Source organism: Arachis hypogaea, chromosome 3 (genome assembly GCF_003086295.3).
Source record: "Arachis hypogaea cultivar Tifrunner chromosome 3, arahy.Tifrunner.gnm2.J5K5, whole genome shotgun sequence".
Lineage (NCBI taxonomy): Eukaryota > Viridiplantae > Streptophyta > Magnoliopsida > Fabales > Fabaceae > Arachis > Arachis hypogaea.
In genome coordinates this window covers 111858630-111868731 of record NC_092038.1, presented here as the reverse complement: position 1 = coordinate 111868731, position 10102 = coordinate 111858630, and the positions used below count along the sequence as shown (strand labels likewise).

General features: G+C 36.0%; 1 non-coding gene across 1 annotated transcript; it reads left to right on the top strand.

Annotated features, from left to right (window-relative positions):
* The first annotated feature begins 969 nt into the window (after positions 1–969).
* LOC112793044 (small nucleolar RNA R71) lies at positions 970–1077 on the top strand. Its single transcript, XR_003197754.1, has one exon. It is a non-coding gene; the product is annotated as a small nucleolar RNA R71 (small nucleolar RNA).
* Positions 1078–10102: the final 9025 nt, after the last annotated feature.

The following is a 10102-nucleotide window of genomic DNA, read 5'->3' as shown; positions in this document are numbered from 1 at the left end:
CTTCAGTGACATCTTCATCCTCTTCAGAGGAAGAATACTCATCAGAGCTCATAAATGGCAGAACTAAATCCAATGGAATCTCTATGGTCTCAGTGTGAGCCTCAGATTCCCATGGTTCCTCATTAGGGAACTCAGTGGAGACCAGTGGACGTCCATTGAGGTCTTCCTTAGTGGTGCTCACTGCCTCTTCCTCCTCTCCAAATTTGGCCATGTTGATGGCCTTGCACTCTCCTTTTGGATTCTCTTCTGTATTGCTTGGAAGAGTACTAGGAGGGAGTTCAGTAACTTTCTTACTCAGCTGACCCACTTGTGCCTCCAAGTTTCTAATGGAGGACCTTGTTTCAGTTATGAAACTTTGAGTGGTTTTGATTAGATCAGAGACTATAGTTGCTAAGTCAGAGGAGTTCTGCTTAGAATTCTCTGTCTGTTGTTGAGAAGATGATGGAAAAGGCTTGCCATTGCTAAACCTGTTTCTTCCACCATTATTGTTGTTGAAACCTTGTTGAGGTCTCTGTTGATCCTTCCATGAGAGATTTGGATGATTTCTCCATGAAGGATTATAGGTGTTTCCATAGGGTTCTCCCATGTAATTCACCACTTCCATTGAAGGGTTCTCAAGATCATAAGCTTCTTCTTCAGATGAAGCATCCTTAGTACTGCCTGGTGTAGCTTGCATTCCAGACAGACTTTGAGAAATCATATTGACTTGCTGAGTCAATATTTTGTTCTGAGCCAATATAGCATTCAGAGTATCAATCTCAAGAACTCCTTTCTTCTGATTCGGCCCACTGTTCACAGGATTCTTTCAGAAGTGTACATGAATTGGTTATTTGCAACCATTTTAATGAGTTCTTGAGCTTCTGCATGCGTCTTCTTCAGATGAAGAGATCCTCCAGCAGAGCTATCCAATGACATCTTGGACAGTTCAGATAGACCATCATAGAAGATACCTATGATGCTCCATTCAGAAAGCATGTCAGAGGGACACTTTTTGATCAATTGTTTGTATCTTTCCCAAGCTTCATAGAGGGATTCACCTTCCTTCTGTCTGAAGGTTTGGACTTCCACTCTAAGCTTACTCAATTTTTGAGGTGGAAAGAACTTTGCCAAGAAGGCATTGACTAGCTTTTTCCAAGAGTTCAGGCTTTCTTTAGGTTGTGAGTCTAACCATATCCGAGCTCTGTCTCTTACAGCAAAAGGGAATAGCATAAGTCTGTAGACCTCAGGGTCAACCCCATTGGTCTTAACAGTGTCACAGATTTGTAAGAATGCAGCTAAAAACTGATGAGGATCTTCCAAGAAGTCCATGGAACTTGCAATTCTGTTGCATTAGAGAAACTAATTGAGGCTTAAGCTCAAAGTTGTTTGCTCCAATGGCAGGGATAGAGATGCTTCTCCCATAAAAGTCGGGAGTAGGTGCAGTAAAGTCACCCAGCACCTTCCTTGCATTGTTGGCATTATTGTTGTTTTCGGCTGCCATGTCTTCTTCTTTGAAGAATTCTGCTAGGTCCTCTACAGAGAGTTGTGCTTTAGCTTCTCTTAGCTTTCACTTCAAGGTCCTTTCAAGTTCAGGGTCAGTCTCAACAAGAATGCTTTTGTCTTTGTTCCTGCTCATATGAAAGAGAAGAGAACAAGAAAATATGGAATCCTCTATGTCACAGTATAGAGATTCATTAAGGTGTCAGAGGAATAGAAGGAGGAGGTAGAAGAATTAGGATGTGAGAAGAAGAGAAGAATTTTTGAAAATAAGTTAAAAGATTTTGAAAAAGAATTTTGAAAATTGATTGATGATTTTCGAAAACTAAGAGTGGGAAAGAAATTAAGTGATTTTTGAAAGATTTTGAAATTAGAAATCAAAAAGATATGATTGAAAACTTATTTTGAAAAAGATGTGATTAAAAAGATATGATTGAAAAGATATAGTTTTAAAAAGATATGATTGAGAAGATATGATTTGGAAAAATAATTTAAAAAGATTTGATTTTTAAAATCAATGACTTGGCTAACAAGAAAAGATATGATTCAAACATTAAACCTTTCTCAACAGAAAAGGCAACATACTTGAAATGTTGAATCAAATCATTAATTGTTAGCAAGTATTTTTGAAATTGGAAAGAAATTGATTTTGAAAATATATGATTGAAAATATATGATTTGAAAAAGATTTGATTTTGAAAAATTATGAAAACTTGAAAAAAATTTGAATTGAAAACAAAATCTTCCCTCTTGTGCCATCCTGGCGTTAAACGCCCAGAATGGTATACATTCTGGCATTTAACGCCTAAAATGCTACCCTTTTGGGCGTTAAACGCCAGTTTTCCTTCTTCACTGGGCGTTTTGAATACCCAACTTTTTCTGTGTAATTCCTCTGCTGTATGTTCTGAATCTTCAATTCTCTGTATTATTGACTTGAAAAGACACAAATTAAAAATTTTTTGGATTTTTAATGATGAGGAAAAATCAAAATGCAACTAAAATCAAATAAACAATGCATGCAAGACACCAAACTTGGAAGTTTGTATACTACTGACACTATCAAATTGAGAATGCATATGAGAAACAACAAAACACACAAAACAAGAGAATTTAAAGATCAGAGCAAGTAAATCATCAAGAACAACTTGAAGATCAATGAAGACACATGATAAATGCAAGAAGAACAGAAACATGCAATTGACACCAAACTTAAAATGAGACACTATACTCAAACAAGAAATATTTTTGGTTTTTATGATTTTGTAATTTTTTTTGTTTTTTTTTTCGAAAATTATATGGGGAAGAAAATAAAGAAATTCAAAATTTTTAATAAGAATTCCAGGAATCATGCAATGTTAGTCTAAAGCTTTAGTCTAAAGGAATTAGACATGGCTAGCCAAGCTTCAGCAGTACATTGCATTCAAGAGCTAAATTGATGAAGATCAATCAGCTTTGGTGATGATAAGAACATCACCTTGAAACACTAGAATTCATTCTTAAAAATTCTGAAAAACACCTAATCTAAGCAACAAGATGAACCGTCAGTTGTCCAAACTCAAACAATCTCCGGCAACGGCGCCAAAAACTTGGTGCACGAAATTGTGATCATCAATGGCGCCATCAACATGGTACGCTCAATTGCAATCTCAACTCTTTATCACAACTTCGCACAACTAACCAGCAAGTGCACTGGGTCATCCAAGTAATAAACCTTACGCGAGTAAGGGTCAATCCCATGGAGATTGTTGGTATGAAGCAAGCTATGGTCATCTTGTAAATCTCAGTCAGGCAGATTCAAATGGTTATGGATGATTTATGAATAAAGCATAAAATAAAGATAGAGATACTTATGCAATTCATTGGTGAGAATTTCAGATAAGCGTATGGAGATGCTTTGTCCCTTCCGTCTCTCTGCTTTCCTACTATCTTCATCCAATCCTTCTTACTCCTTTCCATGGCAAGCTGTATGTTGGGCATCACCGTTGTCAATGGCTACAGTCCCGTCCTCTCAGTGAAAATGTTCAACGCACTCTGTCATAGCACGGCTATTCAGCTGTCAGTTCTCGATCATGTCGGAATAGAATCCAGTGATTCTTTTGCGTCTATCACTAACACCCCACAATCTCAAGTTTGAAGCTCGTCACAGTCATTCAATCCTTGAATCCTACTCAGAATACCACAGACAAGGTTTAGACCTTCCGAATTCTCTTGAATGCCACCATCAATTCTAGCTTATTCCACGAAGATTCCGATTAAGGGATCCAAGAGATATCCACTCAATCTAAGGTAGAACGGAGGTGGTTGTCAGGCACACGTTCATAGGTGAGAATGATGATGAGTGTCATGGATCATCACATTCATCAAGTTGAGGAACAAGTGATATCTTAGAATAAGAATAAGCTTAATTGAATAGAAGAACAATAGTAATTGCATTAATACTCGAGGTACAGTAGAGCTCCACACCTTAATCTATAGTGTGTAGAAACTCCACCGTTAAAAATACATAAGAACAAGGTCTAGGCATGGCCGAGAGGCCAGCCCCCAATAATCTAAGAACTAGACGTCCAAAGATGATCTAAGGATCTAAAGTGATCAAAAGATGTAAATACAATAGCAAAAGGTCCTACTTATAGAGAACTAGTAGCTAGGGTTTACAGAAATGAGTAAATGACATAAAAATCCACTTCCGGGCCCACTTGGTGTGTTCTTGGGCTGAGCATTGAAGCATTTTCGTGTAGAGACTCTTGTTGGAGTGAATCTCCAGCTTTTGTGCCAGTTTTGGCGTTTAACTCCCATTCTTGTGCCAGTTCCAGCGTTTTACGCCAGAATTCTTGAGCTGACTTGGAACGCCTATTTGGGCCATCAAATCGCGGGCAAAGTATGGATTATTATACATTTCTGGAAAGCCCAGGATGTCTACTTTCCAACGCAGTTGAGACCGCGCCAATTGGGCTTCTGTAGCTCCAGAAAATCCACTTCGAGTGCAGGGAGGTCAGAATCCAACAGCATCTGTAGTCCTTTTCAGCCTCTGAACCAGATTTTTGCTCAGGTCCTTCAATTTCAGCCAGAAAATACCTGAAATCATAGAAAAACACACAAACTGATAGTAAAGTCCAGAAAAGTGAATTTTAACTAAAAACTAATAAAAATATAATAAAAACTAACTAAAACATACTAAAAACATACTAAAAACAATGCCAAAAAGCGTATAAATTATCCGCTCATCAATCGTCCTGCACTTGTTGTCCTTCCATTGACTTTTTGGTGATTGGTTGCTCAACTGAGATATACTCATTTACTCCCATCTTCACCCCAGCATCTTCACATAGCATAGAGATTAAGCTTGGATAAGCCAATTTGGCGTCTTTGGAGTTCTTGTTTGCAATTGTGTAAAGTTCACAAGAGACCAGCTGATGAACTTCCACTTCTTTTCCCAGCATAATGCAATAGATCATTACTACTCTTTTGATGGTGACTTCAGAGCGGTTACTAGTGGGCAGTATAGAACACCCAATGAAGTCCAGCCAGCCTCTGGCGACTGGTTTGAAATCTCCTTTCTTGAGTTGGTTTGGGACACCCTTTCTATTGGTCATCCACTTGGTTCCAGGGAGGCATATGTCCTCTAGAATTTTGTCCAAGCTTTTATCTGTTTTCATCATTCTCCTATTAAAAGAATCTGTGTCATCTTGCAGCTGAGGTAGCTTGAAGATCTCCCTAATTTTGTCAGGGTGGGGGGTGAATAATCTTCCCTCTGACCAGCGTTTGATAGTCATAAAAGGCAGTTCCAGCTATTCTCTGCCTGTCTGTTTGCCATAGATTAGAGTAGAATTCCTGAACCATGTTTCTTCCCACCTTTGTTTCAGGATTAGCTAGGATTTCCCAGCTCCTGTTTTGAATTTGCTCTTGGATCTCTGAATATTCATCTTTTTTCAGATCGATTTTAACTTCCGGGATCACTGACCTTAGACCCATTATTTTGTAGTAATGGTCTGAATGTTCTTTGGTTAAGAAATTCCCTTGATTCCAAAGTGGTTTTGGAATATTCTCTTTCTTGCCTCTTGGAGTGGTTTGTTTTCCCTTAGGAGCCATGATCTTAGTGGGTATTGGTTTAGTGATCATGGATAAACACACCAAACTTAGAGGTTTGCTTGTCCTCAAGCAAAAGAAAGGAAAGAAGAGGGATAGATGAAGAGCCAAGTTCGAACTGTGGAGGAGAGGGGGGAGGCTGAACTTGGATTTAAAGGGAAGGGGGTGGGTTTTCGAAAATTTTGAAGATATGATAGAAGATATGATTTGTAAAAGATAAGTATGATAGGAAAAAGATGCAATTTTAAAATTGAAAAGACATGAAAGATATTTGAAAAAGATAAATCTGAATTTTGAAAAGAAGATACGATGAGTTTAAAAAGATTTGAGAAGAATTTAAAAAGATTTGAAAAGAATTCAAAAAGATAATTGAGTTTTGAAAAAGATTTGAAAAGAAGTTGAAGAGGATTTAAAAAAAAAAGATTTAGGTTTAGAATTAAGATACATTTGATATCTTTGAAAAAAGGATTTGAAAAATTAGGATTTGTAATATGTTTATGCAAGAAATTATGGATGGAAACATGAAAATTTGAAAAAAAATCAAGTTGGGAATAAAAACTTCCTCCCTTCCACAATCCTGGCGTTAAACACCCAACTGCTGCATGTTTTGGGCGTTTAACGCCCAGTTGGTGCTTGGCCTGGGCGTTTAACGCCCAGCTGTTGCTTCTAGCTGGCGTTAAATGCCAGAAACTCCTTTACCACTGGGCATTTTTCTGAACGCCCAGGATGCTGTAAATCTGGCGTTAAATGCCCAGAAGCTACTTCTTTCTGGCGTTTAATGCCCAGATGGCTATTGATGAGCGGATATTTTATACGCTTTTTGGGGTTAATTTCATATAGTTTTTAGTATGTTTTAGTTAGTTTTTAGTATATTTTTATTAGTTTTTAGGCAAAATTCATATTTCTAGACTTCACTATGAGTTTGTGTGTTTTTCTGTGATTTCAGGTATTTTCTGGCTGAAATTGAGGGAGCTGAGCAAAAATCTGATTTAGGCTGAAAAAGGACTGCTGATGCTGTTGGATTCTGACCTCCCTGAACTCGGAATAGATTTTTCGGATCTACAAGAGTCCAATTGGCAAGCTCTCAATTGGGTTAGAAAGTAGACATTCAGGGCTTTTCAGCAATATATAATAGTCTATACTTTGCACAAAGATAAACAATGTAAACTGGCGTTCAATGCCAGTTCCATGTTGTAGTCTGGCGTTCAGCGCTAGAAACAGGTTGCAAATTGGAGTTCAACGCCAGAAACAGGTTACAACATGGCGTTCAACTCCAGAAACAGCCCAGGCACGTGATAAGCTTAAGTCTCAGCCCCAGCACATACCAAGTGGGCCCCAGAAGTAGATTTCTGCACTATCCTACTTAGTTTACTTATTTTCTGTAAACCTAGGTTACTAGTTTAGTATTTAAAGAACTTTTAGAGATTTATTTTGAATCTCATGACATTTTTAGATCTAAATTATATACCTTTTGACGGCATGAGTCTCTAAACTCCATTGTTGGGGGTGAGGAGCTCTGCAGCGTCTCGATGAATTAATGCAATTATTTCTGTTTTCCATTCAAACACGCTTGTTCCTATCTAAGATGTTCATTCGTGCTTCACTATGAAGAAGGTGATGATCCGTGACACTCATCACATTCCTCAATCCACGAATGTGTGCCTGACAACCACCTCCGTTCTACATTAGATTGAATGAGTATCTCTTAGATTCCTTAATCAGAATCTTTGTGGTATAAGCTAGAATTCATTGGTAGCATCCTTGAGAATCCGGAAGGTCTAAACCTTGTCTGTGGTATTCTGAGTAGGATTCTGGAATTGAATGACTGTGACGAGCTTCAAACTCGCGATTGCTGGGCGTGATGACAAACGCAAAAGAATCAAGGGATTCTATTCCAACATGATCGAGAACCGACAGATGATTAGTTGTGCTGTGACAGAGCATTTGGACCATTTTCACTGAGAGGATGGGATGTAGCCATTGACAACGGTGATGCCCTACATACAGCTTGCCATAGAAAGGAGTGACAAAGATTAGATAAAGACAGTAGAAAAGCAGAGATTCAGAAGGAACACAGCACCTCCATACACCTATCTGAAATTCCCACCATTGCATTACATAAGTAACTTTATCTTTATTTTCTATTTAATTTATTATTATTATTCGCAAAACCAATAATCTCTTAAATTAGTTAAATCCGCGTGACTAGGATTCATAAGATGACCATAGCTTGCTTCATACCAACAATCTCTGTGGGATCGACCCTTACTCACGTAAGGTATTACTTGGACGACCCAGTACACTTGCTGGTTAGTTGTGCGGAGTTGTGATAAAGTGTGATTTATGTTTGAGAGCACCAAGTCTTTGGAGCCATTGTTGATGATCACAATTTCGTCCACCAAGTTTTTGGCACCGTTGCCGGGGATTGTTCGAGTATGGACAACTGACGGTTCATCTTGTTGCTCAGATCAGGTAATTTTCTTTTTGTTTTAATTTCAAAAAAATTTTCAAAAAAAATCTTTCAAAAATTTTTTTCTCTTTTTTGTTTTCCTAAAGAATATTTTCGAAAAAATAATAAAAATACAAAAAATCATAAAATCATAAAAACCAAAAATATTTTGTGTTTCTTGTTTGAGTCTTGAGTCAATTTTTAAGTTTGGTGTCAATTGCATGCTTTAAAAATATTTCTTGAATTTTTTGAAAATTCATGCATTTATAGTGTTCTTCATGATCTTCAAGTTGTTCTTGGTAAGTCTTCTTGTTTGATCTTGATATTTTCTTGTTTTGTGATTGTTGTTGTTTTTCATGTGTATTTTTGCATTCATAGTGTCCATGCATTAAAGAATTCTAAGTTTGGTGTCTTGCATGTTTTCTTTGCATAAAATTTTTTTCCAAAATATGTTCTTGATGTTCATCATGATCTTCAAAGTGTTCTTGGTGTTCATCTTGACATTCATAGTGTTCTTGCATGCATTAAGTGTTTTGATCCAAAATTTTCATGTTTTGGGTCATATTTTTGTTTTTCTCTCTCATCATTAAAAATTTAAAAAAAATCAAAAAATATATTTTCCTTATTTCTCTCCAAATTTTCGAAAATTTGAGTTGACTTAGTCAAAAAATTTTTAAAATTAGTTGTTTCTTACAAGTCAAGTCAAATTTTCAATTTTAAAAATCTTATCTTTTCAAAACTTTTTCAAAAAAGTCAAATCTTTTTCATTTTTATCTTATTAATTTCAAAAATTTTAAAATTATTTTCAAAATTATTTTCTTAATTTTATTTCAAATTTTTGAAATTACACTAACAATTAATGTGATTGATTAAAAAATTTGAAGTTTGTTACTTTCTTGTTAAAAAAGGTTCAATCTTTAAATTCTAGAATCATATCTTTTAGTTTCTTGTTAGTTAAGTAATTAATTTTAATTTTAAAAATTAAATCTTTTTCAACCATATCTTTTTATCATATCTTTTTATCTTATCTTTTTATCATATCTTTTTCAAAATTTTATCTTTTTCAAAAATTTGATTTTAAAATATATTTTCTAAACTTCTTATCTTCTTATCTTTTCAAATTTGATTTTAATATCTTTTTCAACTAACTAATTAACTTTTTGTTTGTTTCTTATCTTTTTCAAAACCACCTAACTACTTCTCCCTCTCTAATTTTTGAAAATATCTCATCCCTTTTTCAAAATTCTTTTTAAATTAATTGATTGTTTTAAATTTTAATTTTAATTCTATCTCATCTTTAATTTTCGAAAATCACTAACTCCTTTTCAAAATTAATTTTCGAATTCTCTCTCTCATCTTCTTCTATTTATTTATTTATTTACTAACACTTCTCTTCACCTCTCTTCATCTCCAATCACTTCCTCTATCCTTACCTTGTGTTTGGATTATTCCTTCTTCTTAATCCTTATCCCCTTTCTTCTTCTACTAATAATAAGGATCCTCTTTACTGTGACATAGAGGATTCCTCTTCCTTTTTTTTCTCTTCTCTTTCATATGAGCAGGAACAAGGAAAAAGGCACTCTTGTTGAAGCTGATCCTGAACCTGAAAGGACTCTGAAGAGGAAACTAAGAGAAGCTAAATTACAACAATCCAGAGACAACCTTTCTGAAATTTTCGAACAAGAGAAGGAGATGGCAGCCAAACCCAACAACAATAATGCAAGGAGGATGCTTGGTGATTTTACTAAACCCACGTCCAAGTTTGATGGAAGAAGCATCTCAATTCCTGCCATTGGAGCAAACAAGTTTGAGCTGAAACCTCAATTAGTTGCTTTAATGCAATAGAACTGCAAGTTTCATGGACTTCCATATGAAGATCCTTACCAGTTTTTAACTGAGTTCTTGCAGATTTGTGAGACTGTTAAGACGAATGGAGTAGATCCTGAAGTCTACAGGCTCATGCTTTTCCCTTTTGCTATAAGAGACAGAGCTAGAACATGGTTGGACTCACAACCTAAAGATAGCCTGGACTCCTGGGATAAGCTGGTCACGGCCTTCTTGGATAAATTCTTTCCTCCTCAAAAGCTGAGC